Source organism: Giraffa tippelskirchi, chromosome 13 (genome assembly GCF_054371585.1).
Source record: "Giraffa tippelskirchi isolate mGirTip1 chromosome 13, T2T-mGirTip1v1.2.pri, whole genome shotgun sequence".
Lineage (NCBI taxonomy): Eukaryota > Metazoa > Chordata > Mammalia > Artiodactyla > Giraffidae > Giraffa > Giraffa tippelskirchi.
Window position 1 is genome coordinate 119,077,501 of NC_137287.1, and position 19,370 is coordinate 119,096,870.

A 19,370-nucleotide genomic window follows, 5' to 3' on the forward strand; every position below is an offset into this window, starting at 1 on the left:
GAACCGGCCTGGCTGGTCAGACACCTGTCCTCTGATGCTTTTGTCGGGAGCCGTCACAGACGTGAGCCAGGCTGGGGGTGGGGTGGGTGGAGGGGGGTGGGGGGATGGGGAGGAGGGAGGTGGGGCCTGAGGGTTGCATAAGAAGGGGCTGGGGGAGGGGGACCCGGCGGAGCACCCCAGCCCTGCTCCTTCAGGCTGGGGACGCCGGGCGAGTCACTCCTCTGAGCCTCTGTTTCCTCATCCGTCAAGTGGGGCTGAAACTCCCCTCTGTGTGCAGCGTCTGTGCCTGAAAGTCTTCCAGGCACATGTGAGGGGCGGGGGGTGGGGGGCCCTGAGGAATGCTCTGGGGCCTCAGGCTGCTCACCCCCTAACAGTTTATCATTCTTTCACTGAAGAAAAGGTTCCTGGGCACCTACTGTGTGCCAGAGCCATGCTGGGGACACAGGAGTGGGTGGGACCCATGAGGACTCTGTCCAGGGGGTAGAAGAAGGCAGAAGATCCACAGGCAAAAAAAATGAGCCAGAAAATTGCAGGGACTTCCCTGGCAGTCCAGTGGTTGAGGCTCCACGCATCCACTGCAGGGGGCGCGGGTTCGATCCCTGGTCAGGGAACTAAGATTCCCCACAAGCTGCACGCTGGGGCCCAAAACACCTCCAGACAGTGACGCGGCAATGAAGAATTAAAGGAAGGCTGTGTTAGAGGGTGACGAGGTGGGGGCTGCTTTAGATGGGGATGGGGAGGCCTCTCTGAGGAGGTGACGGGGGTGGGGGGCAGCCTGGAGGAGGAGCAGCTCCGGAAGGGCTGGTGGGCTCCGGGCCGCCAGCCCCACGGCCAGGGCAAAGGGCCTGAGATGCGGCGAGAGCTCCAAGCTCATTGGCCTTTGCAGAGGAGCTGCCGGGAGGCCCCTGTGTGAGGGGATCTGGCCCGAGGGGACCCTCCTGCCCTGTTCCCAGGGGTCGAGGCCAAGGGTCAGGGCAGGGGCCAAGCTGGAGGAAGTGGGGCCAGGACCCCCGGCGGGCAGCCTCTCCGGGGACTGCCAATATCCAGAGTGCCAGTGACAAGACCCAGTCCCAGGCAGCAGGAGCTGGGGGCCTGGGCCTCCATAAACAGCCACGGCTCGTAAAGCTGATCAAAGCCGCGGGCCTGTCCTAGCCCGGGCGACTTCCTGTAGGGCCCAGAGCCGCCCAGCTTGTGGGAAGCAGCCTCTCTGGCTTGCTCTAGGGTCTCTGTGTGGCGGAGGACAGGTCCCCGAGCTCCGGCCTCATTGTCCCCACTTTCCTCATCCGCGGGGCTAAGCGGAACCTCTGGGCAGCCTGCTTCGTTCCACGTCTTTGACAAGAGCTCAGCCCCTGGAACTGAGGATCTGGGGGTCCGAGCTCCAGTCCTGCCACTGTGTGACCTCGGGCAGTGACCCCCTGCCGCCCACCCTGACAGTTCAGTCCTCAGCTTTCAAATGGGGTTAATGGTAATATCTGGGCTTCCTGGGGAGCACAGGAGTAAAGAATCTGCCTGCAATGCAGGAGGCTCAAGAGACACGGGTTCAGCCCCTGGTTTGGAAGATCCCCTGGAGAGGGGAACGGCCTCCCACTCCAGGACTCTTGCCTAGAGAATTCCACGGAAAGAGGAGCCTGGCGGGCTACAGTCCACAGAGTTGCAGAGTCAGACACGGCTGAGTGGCTGAGCACGCACACACGCAATGATATTAGCTGCTGCAACATCCTAGAGCCTGACATTTAATGATGGAATTTATAATGATAGTTTCTTGCTCATCTTAAGGTGACGGTAACGATCCTCAGGCACCCCAGTGGAGCAGCTGTATCCCAGGCAGCAGGTTGGACTGAGGTTTGTGGGGCAGAAAGTGAGGGTCTGAGCCCCTCAACCGCTCCTCCTGCGCGGGTCTGGGCAAGGGGAGGCCCCAGAGGCGAGGATTCCCAGCTTGTCTGGGCCACACCCCACATCCCCAAGAAAAGCAGCACTTCCCAGGCCTCAGGAGGGGCCTCCTGGGACCTGGCCTGGCTCTGGAATCCCAGGCGTCTCACCAGCTCTCTCTGAGGCTCTGTTTCCTCAGCAGACAAAGAGGGATGAAAATCCGCTGGAGGATGAAAACAGACCCAGGATTCTACCATGTCTCCCCAGCTCCCCTCCTGGTCCAGCCCGGTCCCGCCTGCCTGGATTATCACAGTGACCTCATCCAGGGCTCCCTGCATCCCACATCATCCCCTTGCATTCCCTTTCATCCCCCTGAATCCCTCCTGCATCCCCCTACAGTCCACCCTCTGCCAGAGAACCTGGGTCAGACCACATCCTTCCTCTGCCCAGAACCCTCTGGGGCCCCCACTCCGCACAGAAAGGCCCCCCCGCCGACCCCATGCAACCCACAGGCCCAGCCTGGCCTCCCCCACCCTCCCCTTCATTCTCATCCAGTCTCACCACATAAAACTACTGAAGCCTGTGCTCAGACTGCTCTTATCAGCTTCTAACACACTGTATAAAATACCGATTTATGTTGTCTGTCTGCCCCGTGAGCATGTCAGCTCCATGAGGGCAGGGTTTGTTTTTTTTTTCTGTTTTGCTCCCAGTTATAGCCCCTGTTCCTAAAAACAAACAGTTAATAAGTGTTTGTGGAATGCATGAATGGATCCTTGTGCAGCTCTGGGAGGCAGGCGCTATTGTTATTTCGATTTTATGAAGGAGGAAAGTGAAATTGAGCAAGGCAGGAAGTGGGTGAGTTGCCCAAGATCTCAGACAGCTGGAGTCGGGGTGATAATAATAATAATAATCCAGCTAAGACATATTGAGTTCCTACTATGTGCCAGGCACTGGAATATTGGAATAGAAGTAGAAGGTGAAAGCCGGGCACATGGTAAGTGCTTTATGTGGGATGACTCTTGGAATCCTCAGCGACTCTGTGTAGTAGGCATGATTAAATCCATTTTACAGATGAGGAAACCGAGGCTCAGAGGGATTAAGTAGAAGATCTCTAACAACAATAGTGACAATAACCCCAGTTTACCAAGCTCTGCTCTGGGCGCTGGCTTCATATCCCGGATCCTTCACCTGTACCATGCCTTCTATTATACTTTACAACAAAGAAACCTGCTTCTGAGAAATGCGGTGATTTGGCACTGGTTGTAAGACCGAATGAGAGCTTGAGCCCATTTCCCAGGTTCTTCTGTCCCAGGGCATGCCTGGCACTGGGAGCTGGAGACGCCAAAGTGCAGAAACCCATTACACGTTCACTGTTTCAAAGCCTCTCTGGTGCCTTAGTTTCCCTAAGTCTCTTTAGGGTCTGGGGGCTCAGTTTCTGTTCTTAGTTGGGACTCCTATTTTCTCTAGGGAGGGATTGGAGAAGTGATCGCAACTCTGCTGCGTGACCAAGGGCAAGTTGCTGTGCCTCTCTAAGCTGCCAGCCTCGACTGACTCCTTGGAGTCACAGTTTGCTGACAAGGAGGCTCCGGGCTGGGAAGGAGTGAGGACTCATCTTCCAAGGCCGGGCAGCTGGGAGCACCTGTCACCAGGAGGAGGTAACAGAGCCACCTTCACCCCTGCGCCAGGCCCATCTCCTTTCCCACACGGCCCCCTGTTAGAGCTCTGCAAGCCGCCAAGGGGTGGGTGCAGCCCTGCCCACCTGGCCCATTGCCACTATTCTGTAAAAGTGTTTTTTTTTAATATATTTATTATTTTGGGCCACCCTGGGTCTTCACTGATGCCTGGGCTTTCTCTGTGGCGAGCAGGGGCCGCTCTCCAGTTGCAGCGCTTGGGCTTCTCATTTCGGTGGCTTCTCTGGTTGCAGCTCCCAGGTTCAAGGGTGCAGGGGCTCAGTAGCTGTGGTTCACAGGCACAAGCTTAGCTGCCCCAAGGCATGTGGAATCTTCGCGGAGCAGGGATCAAACCTGTGTCCCCTGCATCAGCAGGTGGATTCTTAACCACTGGACCAGCAGAGAAGTCCCTGGCTGTCTTTTCTCACCAGGAAAGAATAATAAGAAGAGAATAATCAGGCCACGTGCTCCAGCCACCCCTCTACCCCCGCCAGCCAGCATCCCTATCTTTCTTGAATCTGCTTCCTTCTACCTTCTCCCGTGGCCTGAAATCAATGACTGCCCCCCCCTCCCCATGATCTGTTCTCCTGACATTCAATCCCTGTGATTCAGGGCTCTGCCTCTTGTGCAAATTGGGTACTAATTGGGAAGTGAGGTGCAGAGAGGTACCTGCTGTGGTCCTGAGCCCAAGGAAGCTGGGACATCTTTCGCAGAGGGCTGCAGGGATCTTTCCTCGCCTGGGGTGACGATGGCTCAGTGGGTGGGGCACATTCTGTGTGCCCTGTCCCCTGTCTTACAGGAGGAGGAGCTGACTTCAGCGGGGCACAGCCACCTGCCTGGGGTCACATAGCCGGGAGGTGGCAGAACTCTGTGACGACAGAGCCGAGCCTGAGGCCCCAAGAGGGGAAGGACCTTGCCCAAGGTCACACAGGCCCTGTTAGGGTCTAGATTCCCCACTGAGGCTGGGCCAGAGCTGCTGGAAGCGCTGGAATCCCAGGCTAAGCTTTCCCACGGCCCTGGGATGGGGGTGGGGGGACTGCCTGGCATTTCCTGTTTGGGCAGGACCTGAGTGGGGAGACTTCCCGTGGCCCTCCCCGCTCTCAGGAAATAATCCGGACCGAGGGGCATGGCCCCTGTCTTCCTCGGGATGCAGTGAGGGGCAGAGGCTGGGAGCTGGGCTCCTGCATCCCAGGCTTTCTCTTGCTTATTGATGTGTGTCTTCTGCCCCCTCACTCCACCCCCGAGTCTCTGCGTCCTTGGGAGTCCCCATCCTTATTATCCAATGAACAGATTCAGCCAAAGTCCCAGGCCCTCAGGAGTCCCAAGGCCGTGACCCCGGAGGATCACTTCCTCCTTCTGAGCCTCAGTTTCCTCCTCTGTTAAATGGAGTCATTGTGGGGCTGGAATCAGAAATGCTAACTCAGCACTTTGGGAATTCCCCTGCCGGGAGGGAGGGAGTCATCAAGGTCCTGACACTGACCTGGCATGCGGTTTCCCAGACAAAGAGCTGAGGTCAAGGAGGTCAGGAGACCCACGTGAGGACACAGCCGGCTGAGGCCTCTCCACTGCCTTTCCTGGGAGGCCCTCACTATGCAGGGCCGAGAAGCCCCCACAGTGTCAGACGCTCTGAGTCCAAACCTTGGGCCTGCCATTGCCTGGCTCTGCGGCTTCGGGCAGGGCACCCAGCCTCTCTGAGGCTCAGTTTTCTCTTCCGTAAAATGGGAGAAAGCGAGCCTGGTGGTGGGACTTAATGAGCTATTTAAGCGGGGAACCACCAGTGGTAGAGCCTGGTACCCGACAGGCCTTCAATGCACAATGTCTCCTTCTGGAGAGGGGGCTGTGCCAGGTCACCTTGGCCCCATCGGGGGGCAGGGAGGGCTCCTAGATGGGAAGAGCCGAAAATCCAGCTGGGCTTGCCAGGGGAGCGAGGAGCTGTCCTCTGCATCTGGGCCCTGCCTGTTGCTGCCGCTGCTCTCTGTTCCTGACCTGGCAGGGCCTTTCCTGCTTCACTCCCTATGCTCACCAGTGCTGCTCTCCGGCCACAAGGGCCCCCTTCTGTTCCTCCCTCCTCCAGCTCATTGCAGCCTCACAGTTTTTTGCACCTTCAGGTCTCTCCCTGGATCACCTTTTCCCGGTGTTTTTCCACCAGCAGACATTTTATTTTTAGGTTCTATCATTAGAATCTAAAACCGGACCTTGAATATTTTAGGCATTTAATAAATATTAGTTCCACGAATAAATGAATAGATTTTGATTTTTGATCTCATACAAGAGTCTTTGTGTTTTAATAGACCCCTTCAACCCGTTTACATTTAGTGTTTACAGGAGTATGTTCGTGTCATCCTGTACTTTGTTTTCTGTTGACTGGATGATTGAAAGAATGAATGAATGAAGCAGAGAAAATTCTAGGTTGCTGGGGTGGGCTGGAACTGGGGCTTCTCCAAACTGCCCTGGGCCATCCAGGGTAGAATGAACGTGGAACTGACCCCGGGTGCCTCACTCTTGCAGTTATTTATTCCGCTGCCCGTGGCCCCCAGACAAGGGCTTATCTTCCATCTCTGCCAGGCTTCCCTCGTCTCTTTCCTCCACCTCCCCGCAGGACGTGCCAGGTTTTTGGTTCTGGGTTCTGGAGCCAGATCTGTGTGCTCATCTCGGGTCCCCCATTAACAGGGGGCGTGGCCTTGACTTACCTTCCTGAGTCTTCCTTTCCCCACCTGTAGAATAGGGGTCCCAGTATCAGCTTCCCACAGTGACGATTGTTGGAAGGATTAAATGAAAGAACGTGGGTCAAAGGGCTCAGCACAGTGCCTGGCTTACTGTAAGCACTCAGCACGCGTTAGGTTTTATTATTTTGTTGTTGTACCTCAGTTTCCTTCCATTGTGAATGAGGCTGCCTGTCATTTCCTTCTAAGCACTCAGGATCCTGCCTCCACATCCAGAGTTGGAGGGCTGTTTGGTCTACCCTCTCATCTCTGTCTCCCCCAGCCCACAGAGAAGGTCATCTTCCAGGACTTGAGGGGGACCCCGGAGGCCTGACCCACCCCCAGGATCTGCGGAGAGGAGACAGTGCAAGCCATAAAGAGCGGTTCATTCCTTCCCCGTGGCCACACCAGCATTCATCCCATCACACAGATGAGGAAACCGAGACTCACTGGCTCATTGAATCCACAGAAGTGCCCTGAGCACCTACTGTGCTCACAGCCTAGTGGGAAAGACAGGGAGAATACAACTCACGCTGACCTAGCGCCTTGGTGCCCTAAATGGGAAGGAAATACAAGGAAGAGGGGCTATGCGTACACGTGTGGCTGCTTCACTTTGCTGTACAGCAGAAACGAACACAACGTTGTAAAGCAACTACACTGCAAAAAAAAGAAAAAGAAAACTGTAGATCAATTGCCTCGCCCAGCCCTCTAAAAGGCTCCCAGAGAACGTTCTGACAGCCCCGTCTGTTGTCGGGGGGACTGTTCCCTTTCCGCAAAAGGAGAAAGCCAGGCCAGAGGGGGCCATCCCGTGCAGAGCTGCCAGCTTCCCAGGGTGGGGCAGGCTTCCTGCCTTTGCCGGGCTGCTGCCCCTGCTGGGAAGGGAATAGTCTTCCTCACGGTTGCGGGGATCCGGCTCCGTGTTCAGGGCGTCACTTCCTCAGGGACCCTTCCTGGCTGGGAGGGCAGGTCAGCACCCCAGGGCTTCCTCTTCTTTAACGTGCGTGCCTCTCGCTCCCACGGCTGAGTGAGAAGTAGTAGTGCTGGTTCCCCGGGGAGCCGCCGCAGGGTCCCCTCCCCCAGGGAACTCTCCCAGCCCCTGGGGGTCTAGCCAGCTGCAGCAGGTGTGTGGTCGGCTCCCCTAGCTGCCGAGTTTGCAGGATGACCGCGTGGATGACCGGCATCCTCTCTAGAACGTCAGCTCCGCGAGGACGGGCATCTATGCCTGTTCCCTTCACCAGTGGGTCCTGGTTGCCCGGCACATAGTAGGTGCTCAATAACTTATCTGTGGAGAGAAGGCAGGAAGGAAGGAAAGAAGGGAGGGAGGGAGGGGTTGCAGTTCACTTATCCAGCTTTTCATCTGTTCGTTCAGCGAGTACTTATGGAGTGCCAGCTATATGCGGGTGTCGACAGCACAGATTCCTGCCCTCAAGGCGCAGACTTTCTGGTGGCTGAGCAATTGTGACGTCAGCTGGTAAAGGGGAGGAAAGGCAGAGCTGGAGAAGGGCTGCCAGGAGGAGGGGTCAGTGACCCAGGCAGGGGCAGGCCTGGGCCCGCGCCCCACCTCCCCCCGCACCCCCCCCCCCGCCCCGCCGCTGCCAGATGCTGGGCTGTCGTAACTGCGGGCAGCCGGGGTTGCCAAACGCCACCACAGCTGCGTCACTGAGAGCTTGGGGGGCCCAGAGGCTGGGGGGGGCAGCCCCTTTACCCAAGCTGGTTTCAGCCCCAAGTCAGCCAGAGCTGGGTCAAAGGTCAGCCCGGTAGCCACGCTTAGTCACTCCCCGCAGTGGGGCTGCGGGGCTACATGTTGCTGTGGTTTGTTTTCAGCTTGCACCAGGAGTTCAGGAATGAGGCGCGAGCATCCGTATTCCTACCTCCAAGACAGGAGTGAGACCCGCCAAGGCCCTGGGAGACCTCAGGGCCTCCCCCAACGCCCTCCCTCAACAGGCACCTTCATCCAGAGCCTGGCCTTCAGGACCCTGTGTGTGACCCCACAGTGCCACCCCGCTGAGCTCTGTGTGTGCCTGGGCAGGTCACTTAACCTCTCTGTGAGGTAGGGGTGATAAGAGTCCCTGCCTTGGAGGCCTGGCGGGAGTAAAGGAGCTCTCTGTGTCAGGCGCTCCCATGAAGGCCTGGCACACAGCAGGCGCCAAGTAAACGCAGGCTGCGGTGGTTACTGTCACTGAACCTCCAGAAGAGGGGACAGAGAGCCGGCACTGGCGTCGGGGTCGCTCGGGGTGGTGCCAGCGGCCACGTCCGCGGCTGACTGGCGTGGGGGCGCTCAGGTGTTCCGATCCATTCCGTTCCACTTCCTGTTGGGTTTGCCTTTCCCACCAGCCCTGAAAACCCGCAGTCTGTCTGTCACCCTGCCCCCAGCCCGGGGCCTGGAGACTGAAGGATGGGTTTGTGGAGTGAGTGAAGGGGGCTCGGTTTCCTCATCTGTACAGTGGGTCTTGCAGGCCCAAAGAAGGAGCAAGTGCCTGAGGACAGTAGGCGCTTTAGGAACCCCTCTGTATTTCCTCCCCTCCCCGTCCCCGGACCCCACCCACCTCAGGACAGGCGTCCTGCCCACAGACCCGGGCTCCCCACCGACTCATTCGTTCATTCATACCTTCACCCTGTCAGTAGTTTTTTGGGTTTTTTTTGACTTTTTGGCCGCACTCCACAGAATGTGGGATCTTAGCTCCCCGACCAGGAGCTCCCCTGCATTGGAAACACCGAATCTTAACTGCTGGACCACCAGGAAGTCCCCCAGCAAATTTTTTGAGCACCTACCAAGCTCCAGTCTGCAGGGATACGGAAACGAAGAAAACAGGCAAAAATCTCTGTAGATATTCTGTTAGTAGAGACAGACATCAGAGACAGTGTGAGTCAAGCTAAGATTCTCAGGGGCCCAGGTTGTTGGGGGGGGATCGTCAGGGGAGGCCCTGCCTGCCTCAGTCTGGGCACTTGGGGAAGACTGTGCACTCAAACCAGAGGATGTGGAGAGAGGTGAAGCCAGGTGAAGAGTGGGGGGTGTCCCAGGGGCCAGGACTGGCCCCTGCAGGAGGTGGGGAAGTGGGCATGGCAATTCGGGGACCCGCCTGTGGCTTGGCCTGGATGGGGGGAGGGAGAGAGAGGGCAGAGGGGATGGGGCTGGAAAAGGCCTGACCTGACTTAGGTTTATACCGTTGCTCCGGACGCAGCATGGAGCTGGGACTGGCGCAGCACGGCAGCTGGAGGTGGGCAGACCGGAGGGGAGCCTGGAGTCCTGTGTACCCGTCAGAGAACAGGAGGGAGGTCAGGTAACCCCGGAAACAGGGTTTCCTGGGTTTCCCTGGAAACAGGCCCAGGATGTGGCAGCTGAGGCTTCCTTCCTTCTTCCAGGGAACTGGATCAGGCATCAGCATCACCTCCAGCATCACCTCCAGCATCACCTCCAACATCACCTCCAGCATCACCTCCAAGATCATCCTCCAGCATCACCTCCAAGTTCATCCTCCAGCATCACCTCCAAGATCACCTCCGGCATCACTTCCAAGATCACCTCCAGCATCACCTCCAACATCACCTCCAGCATCACCACCAGCATCACCGCCAAGACAACACTTGGGCAGTGGCTGTCGGCCCTTGCACTGCTCACCCCTGTGTCTGGCCAGGCCCTTCCGAGGAGGGATGTCCCCACAGCTCCAGGTGGCGTGACGTCCCACAAGGATGTTCACAGCACATATAACACCAGCCCAAGATGGAGATAGCCTAGTGGTACATCACCCATCACCCTTCAAAACCACCAGGTCCATCCAAACAACAGAGGGAGGGGCTGGATGGTGAAGAATTTCGGAACACAGATCTGGGACCCCAACTGCCTACGTCTGAGTCCCACCCCTGCCAGGCACAGCTGCGTGGCACTGGGCAGGCACCTGGACACTCTGTGCCTCAGTTTCCCTATCTACAAAATGGGGATGATGAGAATGATAGAAATTCCTAATAGGATCACTTCACCCTTCTGATGCATTCATTAATCCATGCAAAGCATCTGGAACCGTGCCCAGCACACAGTAAATCCTCTGGAAACCTTTGCTGCCGTTATTATTATTATGAACATCATGGTTATTATTCGTGGGGAAAGTGAAAGTCGCTCAAGTCATGTCCAACTCTTTGCGACCCCATGGGCTGCAGACCGCCAGGCTCCTCTGTCTATGGAATTCTTCAGGCAAGAATACTGGAGTGAGTTGCCATGCCCTCCTCCAGGGGATCTTCCTGACCCAGGGATTGAACCCGGGTCTTCTGCATTGCAGACAGATTCTTTACCGTCTAGTGGTAGAAATATGGATTCATCCAAGGGAGAAGAGGCAGGGCCAAATGTAAAGTGGGGTGCCAGCTGTAGAAAAAGACGAGAAGAACAACTAGATGGTGGGCTCAGACGCTCGTAGCCTCTCAGAAGGAGATCCGAGACACTGCAAACACTGGATTTAGTGCAGGGGGTGCGGACTTGTGGGGAGCGGAGAGCCACACTGACCTTTCACTCTGTGCTTTTACACCCTCTGTGCTGAGTTCCGTGTGTGTTTCCTCTGTGCGCTTGTATGTATATTCAAAACCAAACACGCCAGAAAGCAATTCCATGTGAGGTTCCCTCCAGGAAGGCCCCGGCGCTCCCCACCCCCACCCTCTCCACCCACCCCCGCGTCCTGGCCTGTGTGTGTGGCCCAGTCTCGCCTGGTTTTCAGAGCTCTAGGCCTTGGAGCAGGTCCGAACTGGAGTGCCCTGCAAGAAACGGGGCTCCTCAGAGACCCCCAGAGCGGCCTTGGCTCCGGGTGGTGTGGGGTGTGGGGGCTGGAGGGGGTGGTCCCGACCCGCTGATGAGAACTCCAAACGCTCCCAGCCCGGGCCGCTAATCGCTTCCAGATTGGCCAGGTCAGGGCCAGGGCCCCCGCCGCCTGGCTCCATAAACAGCCCGCCGTTCCAGATGGCGGCTGGCTCCAGCCTGGCGAGCAGGTTCACGGGGGACTGGGGGGCCGCAGCAGGTGGAGGACCCCCGCCCGCCTCGTCGGGGCAGGGAGGCTCCACCAGCCCGCCCCGCTGCCGCCATCCCCGCTGCCTAGAGGCAGCACGCCGGGCCAGGAGTGGGAGTTCAACCCATTCCTCAGAGGAGAGAAACCGAGGCCCTGAGGGGCCAGGGACGGTCCCAGCTTGGTGGAGGACAGCGATATGAGGACGGGGCTCCTGGGTCTGCCCGGCTCTGTGAATCCAGTGCACAGTGGGGCTGCAGTAAAGACCCAAGTGAGGAAATGGGGAAGAAGAGAGGGAAGGAGGGAGGCATTCTGGCCCCCTGGGTTCAAATTCTGGCTCTGACTTTTAGGCCCTGAGGGAACAAATTGTTTCTGCTTTCTGAGCCTCAGTTTTTTCATCTGTGAAATGGGGATGGCCAGGGTGCCGACCTTGGCAATTGCTGGAATAGGGACCTGGCTCGTGTGGACCGCGGGGCAGTATGGGCTGTGTATGTTGCAGGCACTCCGTTCTGTCTCTCTCTCACCCTGAGCCTCCTTCAATTCCTGCTTCTCCTCCCACCACACCCCCGCCGGAGAGCACGGTGGCCTCCTCCAGGAAGCCTCCCTGACTTCGACTCAGACCTCTCCCTTTGTGTCAGGTACCGTGCCCTTCCTGTGGCCCTCCCCAGCTCCATGGCATGACAGCTACCTGTGCTATTTGCCCCTCTGGCAGGTGAGGAAATCGAGGGTCAGGAGGTACCTGTGCTGTTGTCCCCACCCCTTGTCCCTGCAGGTGAAGAAATGGGGCTCGTGGGGCAGCAGGGCATGGTGAGCGGCTCACCGCCAGGAAAAGGCAGAACTGGGTATTCTGGAGGCTTCACTGGGCCCGAAGTCAGGAAGCCTGGCCACTTCCTGCCACCTGTTGGCACAGGAGATGAGGACCCAGGCCGGCAGGCCCCAGGTGGGTCCTGGGTCATGCTCCCCAAAGAAAAGGGTGTGTATGGAGTCCTGGCCTGACGGTCTGCCCCCACAGCCGCCTGGAGCCCAGGCTGGCCCCAGATGTCCCTCGGGCAGGAGCCTTGTCCGCTGAGCAGGGACACAGCTCCTAGTGGGCCGAGACCCCCAGTTTTCCCCATCTTAATCCTGGTATCCAGCACAGAACACCCCGAGTACAGCTTTGTTGAATGAGTGACAGAGGAGGCATAAAATCCATCACGTATATGCCAGGCCCGACACAATTCTCTGCAATTAATTTAGGGTAACTTCTTTTTTCATTTAATTTTTTGCCTGTGCCACACAGCACGTGGGATCTTAGTTCCCCACCCAGGGGAAACTGCAATGGAAGCATAGAATCCTAACCCCTGGGCTGCCGGGAATCGCCCAGGGTAACTTCTTTAACAGTCTGGGGGAGGCACTGTTATAATTTCCATTTCACAGAGGAGGCTCAGAGAGGTTGAGTACTTTGCCCAAGTGCACACAGCTAGAGCTGGGCTTTGCACCCAGGTCTTTTAGCACCAACGCACACGCTCTCAGCTACCTGCTCCCCCTCCCAGGGCAGCAGTGAGCCTGACATGAGTTCGGTGGGCACCAGGCACATAGTAGGTGCTTTCCCACGGCCCCGCCCCGCTCTCCATCACCTGATGCCTGGATTCAGATTTCGGCCCGGCCTGGAGGTCAGCGGCCCGTTCTGCCTTGTGCTAGAGGAATGTTCGTGGTGGCCTCGGCCCGGGTCCGAGAAGAAAGGCAGCCTTGTGGGCGAAAGGTGAGCTGCTGGGTGGGCGCAGGGCTGTTTACCCAGAGCCGGGCGTGTGGCTCGGGGTGGCGCCGCTGTCAGCCGCGCCGGCTGCCCCGGGCCTGTGCTGGCCTCCAGATGTGAGCTGGCTCCAGCCGGCCGGGGCCCCCCCACCCCCGTGCACAGAGGGGCTTTATCAAAAGCGGCTGTGAGGAGGCCCGGGAGGCCTCCTGGCTCCAGCCTGCTGGCTCCACGCCCCGGGCCTGCAGAAGCGCGGCGAGTGGGCTGGGGCTGCGGTGCCCAGGGCTGCCTTTGCGCTCCCACCAGCTCCTCTGCTCTGCGCGGGGCCTCCGGGGGCCCAGACGGAGGGTACAGCCCCCTTGTTCCAGGAAACCAGAGCTCCGGGAGCAGTCTGGAGGGGTGACAATGCAAGAAGACTTCTTTTAATTTTCCGCCTCCCCGAGGCGGGAGGCAACCGGCACAGAAAACAGAGCACAGAGCTCAGTTCCAGTCAAGGGGTGCTCAGGGAGCAGCGAAGTAGAGACGCTTGTGGGAAGGGTGAATTGCAGGTTCAGGAAGGCGGTTCCTATGAGCCAGGAAGAGCATTCTCTCACTGGGTCCCAGTTCTCTCCGTATTTTCTTTCTTGGGTTGGGTGGTAGGGATGTTATTCCTTATATTTTCTTTGTTGGCCTGAACTACTTTGTATTCATAAATAATAATAACTGGAGGGGAAAAAAAGAAAAGAAAAGAAAAAAACCAAGTCTTCTTCCTGCTTCTGACCCTCAGCCTGCCCCTGTTAAGAGTGTCTTCTCCTACTTTCCAGGGATTGTCTGAGAATCCACAAACAAATCCGCATCTCTCTTCTTTCCTACTTTGTTTTTGTTTTACAAATAGCATCAAGGGCTTCCCAGGTGGCACAGTGGTAAAGAATCTGCCTGCTGCTTCAGGAGATGCAAGAGATCTCTGGGTCAGGGAGATCCCCTGGAGGAGGACATGGCACCCCACTCCAGTCTTCTTGCCTAGAAATCCCATCGACGGAGGAGTCTGGTGGGCTACAGTCCATGGGGCTGCAAAGAGTCGGACACGACTGAGCACACATTCATGACATACTTTGCAGCGCTGAGCTGTTTTCACTCAATGATAATGTTCTGGGAACCTCCCTGTAGCCTTGTTCTTTTTTACGGTTGTGTAGTATTCCACCCAGGGAAGGCACTGTGGCTGATTCTGCAGGCTCCCCTTGATGAACTTTTAGGTCATTGCCCGTTGTCACTCCCACAGACCACACTGAGGTAGACACCAACCCCATACATGTCTTCGGGGACTTAGGCAAGTATTTTCTAGATGATGAGCTCTTAGAAGAATCCTAGAGGTGTCCTATTTTCTCTTCTGAGAGTCCTGCTCATCTGCCCTCCCTGAAGACTGTGTCCTTGTGTCTGCCCACCAGCAATGGTGCCGACTAGGAACCCGAGACCCGGAGCCAGTCAGCCGTTCTGCGGGGGAGCAGGGAATAGCTTCACGAAGAGTTTGTGGTGAAAAACCAGGCCAAACCCCCCTCTCTGGGTTTTCTTTCTCTTCAAATACAAAAGAGAAACACATTCTTTTCAGAAACCTTAGAAAATAAAGAAAATTTAGGTGAAAAAAAAGTTAGAAAAATAAAGCCTGCTTCCACTCAACCCCCACCCCCACCCAGCCAGCCACCAGGGGGCTGGATACAGACCAGGGTTTGGGCCCCAGGTTGAGCTGGCTTCCTCTCCATCCCCCCGCCCGACTTGCTGTGTGACCTCAGGCAAGTCACTCAGCCTCTCTGGGCCTTGCGTCCTCATCTGTAACTGGGGCTCCCGAGGGTGTCAGTCTTGCAAATCAAATGAGATCACGACGGTAAACACAAAATGCTTCGTAAGCGGAGGCTGTGGCAAGTTTCCAGGACTTTTCTTTTTGGGGTCTTAGATCTCTGACCAGGGATCAAACCCATGTTCCCCTCAGTGGAAGGACAGAGTCCTAACCGCTGGGCCATCAGGGAAGTCCCCACTCCACCAAGGCCTACAGCCCGATGACACCCAGGACCCACGTGTCCAGACCCAGCTCCACGCCCACCCACACAGATCACACAGCTCCGTGCTCCCTGGACCCAACGGCTCAGGCCAGAAACCCCTGCCTGTAGCCTGCCCGCACCTCCTGTCTGCTCCTGCTTCCAACTAGACCCAGAACCGACGGCTGCTCCCCGACACCCACCAGCAGACCCCCCCTCACGTGCACCCTCACTCACTGCCTCGCTCCCTGACCGTCTCCGCTCACAGGCCAACAGCGCGATCTGCCCTGCCCCCCCCCCCCGCCTCCCGAGGTACACATGGTCACGTCTGGGGACGTTTTGGTTGTCACAGCTGGCATTGGGTGGCAGCCAGGGGTGCAGCCAAACTGCCCTCCTGCGCCTGGGACCGCCCCGTGGCACAGAACAGTCCGACCCCAACATTTAATGGCAGAGGATGAAGACCTTGTGTGAGATCCAAGTCGTGTCTGTTTTCTGCGCTCACCTTCCACGGCTCGCTCCCAGCTCACCCAGAGAACAGCCAAAGTCCTCACAGTGGCGGGCACGAGGCCCCGAGGGACGGGCTCTGTGGCCACCCCACCCTCCCGTCCTCCAGTCCTCCGCTGCAGCCACACCAGCTCCTCCCTCTTCCTCCGACCCTAAAGTGAGCTCACACCACAGGCCTTCCCTCTGCTTTTCCCATACATCTAACAATCCCTCCTCCCCTCCCGACTCTCCGTTAAATGTCACCTCCTCCAGGAGGCCGCCCTGATCTGCCTATTTAATATCTGCCACCCCCTGAACCTTCCTGCCTTCTTTCTCCCCGCACTGCCTCCTGATACCTTACTGATTTGTCTGTGTCTGTTGCTCTGCCTAAAACATAAGCTCCACAAGGGACAGACAGGGCTGGCTTATTTACCACGGAGCGTGTAACACAGCCCCCACCCAGCACACAGTAGTTGTTCAATAAATGCTAGTGGATTGACCAGTGGACTCAGCCTCACATCAAGAAGGCTGAGCGTTGAAGAATTGATGCTTTTGAACTGTGATGCTGGAGAAGACTCTTGAGAGTCCCTGGGACAGCAAAGAGATCAAACCAGCCAATCCTAAAGGAAATCAACCCTGAATCTTTATTGGAAGGTTGGACGCTAAAGCTGAAACTCCAATACTTTGGCCACCTGATGCAAAGAGCTGACTCATTGGAAAAGACTCTGATGCTGGGAAAGATTGAGGGCAGGAGGAGAAGGGGATGACAGAGGACAAAATGGTTGGATGGCATCATTGACTCAACGGATATGAGCCTGAGCAAACTCCAGGAGATGGTGATGGACAGGGAAGCCTGGCATGTTGCAGTTCATGGAGTCGCAGAGTCAGATACGACTTAATAACTAAGCAATGAGAACTCAACCTCCCAGGTTTGTGATGTCTGGGCAGCGCCTGTGGACAGAAGACCTGGAAGCTGATAGTTTGCCACTGGAGTGGAGACCCAGGAGGAAATTCCCTGAAGCCATGGGCTGGAATCTCCCATATCCCAGCATCCCTGGTTGCTGGTCCCCTCACCAGGACAGCAGCAAAGATGAAAGGGACCCTGAAGGCAACTCCCTAACCACTGCCAGCATTTATGGGGCACCAACTGCTTGCTCCACTCTAGACTAGGCAATGTAGAGATTGTACCGCAGTGAATTCCTGGGAGCCACAGGCTGTCACTTAACCATCTCACTGTCCCCAGGGTAGGCAGGGTGACACTGGTCATCCACATATTCAAACATTATGAAGCACCTACCGTGTACCACTGACTGTGCTGACTGCACCTACCTGCCAAGAAAGATAACTCCTAGAGAGTGGATGCGGAGAAAATCACTGTCTTTTTCTATCAATTCTTTCAATGGTCATTTACAGAAAGCATTCTTTTTGTAAATAATAGACTTGGAGAATTCCCAAGTTCAAAAAATACAACCCTATCATCTTCAGATGCTGGGAGGAAGTGTAGGGGGCCTTGGGAGCCCCAAAGGGGTGCCTTTGGGATCAAGGAGGCTGCCAGGAGAGGGTGAGTCCTGAGCTCAGGCTCCGGGTCTTGTGGGCGGGACTCAGAATGGGGAGGAGGGTCACCGCCCAGGCCTACCCCAAGGCTCCTCCTCTGGTCGTGGGTGTCCCTGGAGCACACAGTAGGCACTTGCAGGGAGCTGAATGCTGTCCCTCCCCCAGTTCGCATCCCCCGGAAGCTCAGAATGTGGCCATATTTGGAAATGGGATGTTTGCAGATGGCATTAGTCAGGGATCTAAGATGAGATCACACTGGACTGGGGGGAGCCCTAAAGTCAGCAGCTGGTGTCCTTGTGAGTGAAGGACACAGACACACAGAGGCCACGTGATGAGGGAGACAGAGCCTGGAGGGCGCGTGGACGGGCCAGCAGCCCCGGGAGCCTCCAGGGGCTGGAGCAGCAGGGGAGGATTCTTTCCTGGAGCATCCAGGGGGGCAAGGCCCTGCTGACACCTTGATTCTGGAACTCTCCAGAACTGTAGGAGGATGAATTTCTCTTTGTTTTTTTAAAATGTATTTATTTATGGCTGCGCTGGGTTTTCTTGCTGCATGCGGCCTCTCTCTAGTTGCAGGGAGCTGGGGCTACTCTTTGTTGTGGAGCTCAGGCTTCAGTAGCTGTGGCATGCGAGCTGAGCGGCTCCGTGGCACATGGAATCTTCCTGGATCGGGGATTGAACCTGTGTCCTCCACATTGGCAGGTGGATTCTTATCCACAGCATCACCAGGGAAGTCCAAGAATAAATTCCTCTTGTTTCAAGCCCCCAGGTTTGCAGCAGTCTGTTACGGCAGCCACAGAAAATGCACACAGATTCCTCAATGCATGCAGGTTCCTCGTACGGATGATCACGTGGACAGAGGAACAAGCCAAGAGCCGCTCAGCTTCAGCAGGTGGTCCGGGCCAGTCATGTATGGCCCCCTGACTCTGTGACTGGGTTGCAGTCTGGGGTGCCTGCTTGGATTCTGGGGGTAGGGGGTGCTGGAAGTGGGTCTAGCCAGTGAGGGGGTGGATGTGAGGAGTTGTTGAAGTCGTTCGGCTGAGATGACAAGGAAATCAGGTTCTGCAGGCGTCATCCCCTCCCAGCCCCCGAAAGTCATGTCCACTCCCTGCTTGGACGCCGGGGGCTGAGGTTCTGGGGACCTCATCCCCCACGACACGGATGCCTTTCAGATACGCTGCAGCCAGTGCTTCTCCCAACATCCTGGAGACTCCACGGTGTGTCCACCCAAGAGACTCGCGGCACCTTCCATTAGAGCCCAGAGCCCAGGACGCAGGGAGGGAAGTTCTCCACTGGTCTGCCCTTAGTCCCTCTCGCTGTGGCCTCCGGAGGTGGGGAGACGGTGGGATGCAAGGGAAGAGCCTAGAACCTGACTCTGTGTTGAGTGATGGGATGGGTGAGTGGTTGTCCCGCCCTGAGCCTCAGTTTCCCCATCTGTAACTGGGGAAACGCTGTCAGCTTCTCGGAAACGGCCGTGGACAGTGGATGAGATGAGGTCCGCCTGGGCGGCCAGGGCACCTGTTCTTAGGTATCCGCTAAGAGGAGGGGGCCTGTGGCCCCACTCTCCCAGAATGGGACTGTCCCTCTGATCCTTTCAGAGCCCAGCCCTGCCCCGTGGCCTGTCCAGTGACCCCACAAGGCCACCCCACCCCCCAGGAGCTCCATTTCTCCAAAAGGACCAAGGCTTGGATTTCATGCCCATAAAATGTCTGAAATCAAAGCAGAGCTCACAACATGGAAGGTTTTGAAGTCGGCTCAGGACAGGGGGCATGAAATTCCCGGGATTTGGCCCTTCTCTTGGGATATACCATAAAGCATGGTTGAGGGCCTGGGCAGAAGGGGCACCTGGCATTTTAGCAGCGATCTGAATTCCAATGAAGGCTTAGTCATCCCAAGTTTTAGAGAAGACAATTGGGAAAACTCAACTGGAAAGATCCCTTTGCTTGATGTTACAGGCAGCGAGGGACCCCATGGTGGAAGGGTGGGGACTTAGGTTCCGAAGTGACAGTTCTGATCCCTGCTCTGACAATTACTGTGTGGCATTGGACAAGTTGCTTAACCTCTCTGTACCTCAATTTCTTCATCTGCCAAATAAGGGATGAAAACCGATCCCTCCCTAGACCGGTTGGGTGAGGGAGACCCGAATGGCTTTATGTGACTTTATGTAACATGCCAGCCCAGCCCCTGGGGCATGTTATTATTGTTTTTCCTACTGACACAAACATCTACTTCTCCACTTAAGGGTCTGCTGAGCCAGTCCCTTCATAAATATGATCTCACTGAATCTTCTGACAGCCCCTTGGAGGCGCGCGCCCTGGGCCACAGCTGCTGATCAGAGAGGTAAGGACACTTGCCTAGGGGCACACAGC

At 56.8% G+C, this 19,370-nt stretch overlaps 3 long non-coding RNA genes across 3 annotated transcripts; 1 reads left to right on the forward strand and 2 right to left on the reverse strand.

Annotated features, from left to right (window-relative positions):
* Nucleotides 1-6,337: 6,337 nt before the first annotated feature.
* LOC145533218 (uncharacterized) lies at nt 6,338-9,508 on the reverse strand. Its single transcript, XR_014073920.1, has 5 exons — nt 9,390-9,508; nt 9,014-9,074; nt 8,850-8,941; nt 7,092-7,709; nt 6,338-6,898 (listed from the first exon to the last, which is right to left on the reverse strand). It is a non-coding gene; the product is annotated as an uncharacterized LOC145533218 (long non-coding RNA).
* Nucleotides 7,611-10,296, forward strand: LOC145533217 (uncharacterized). The gene is made up of 4 exons (XR_014073919.1): nt 7,611-8,291; nt 8,907-9,104; nt 9,424-9,522; nt 9,605-10,296. It is a non-coding gene; the product is annotated as an uncharacterized LOC145533217 (long non-coding RNA).
* Nucleotides 10,297-12,457: 2,161 nt separating this feature from the next.
* Nucleotides 12,458-15,281, reverse strand: LOC145531566 (uncharacterized). Its single transcript, XR_014072536.1, has 2 exons — nt 15,205-15,281; nt 12,458-14,547 (listed from the first exon to the last, which is right to left on the reverse strand). It is a non-coding gene; the product is annotated as an uncharacterized LOC145531566 (long non-coding RNA).
* Between the last annotated feature and the right edge of the window lie 4,089 nt (nt 15,282-19,370).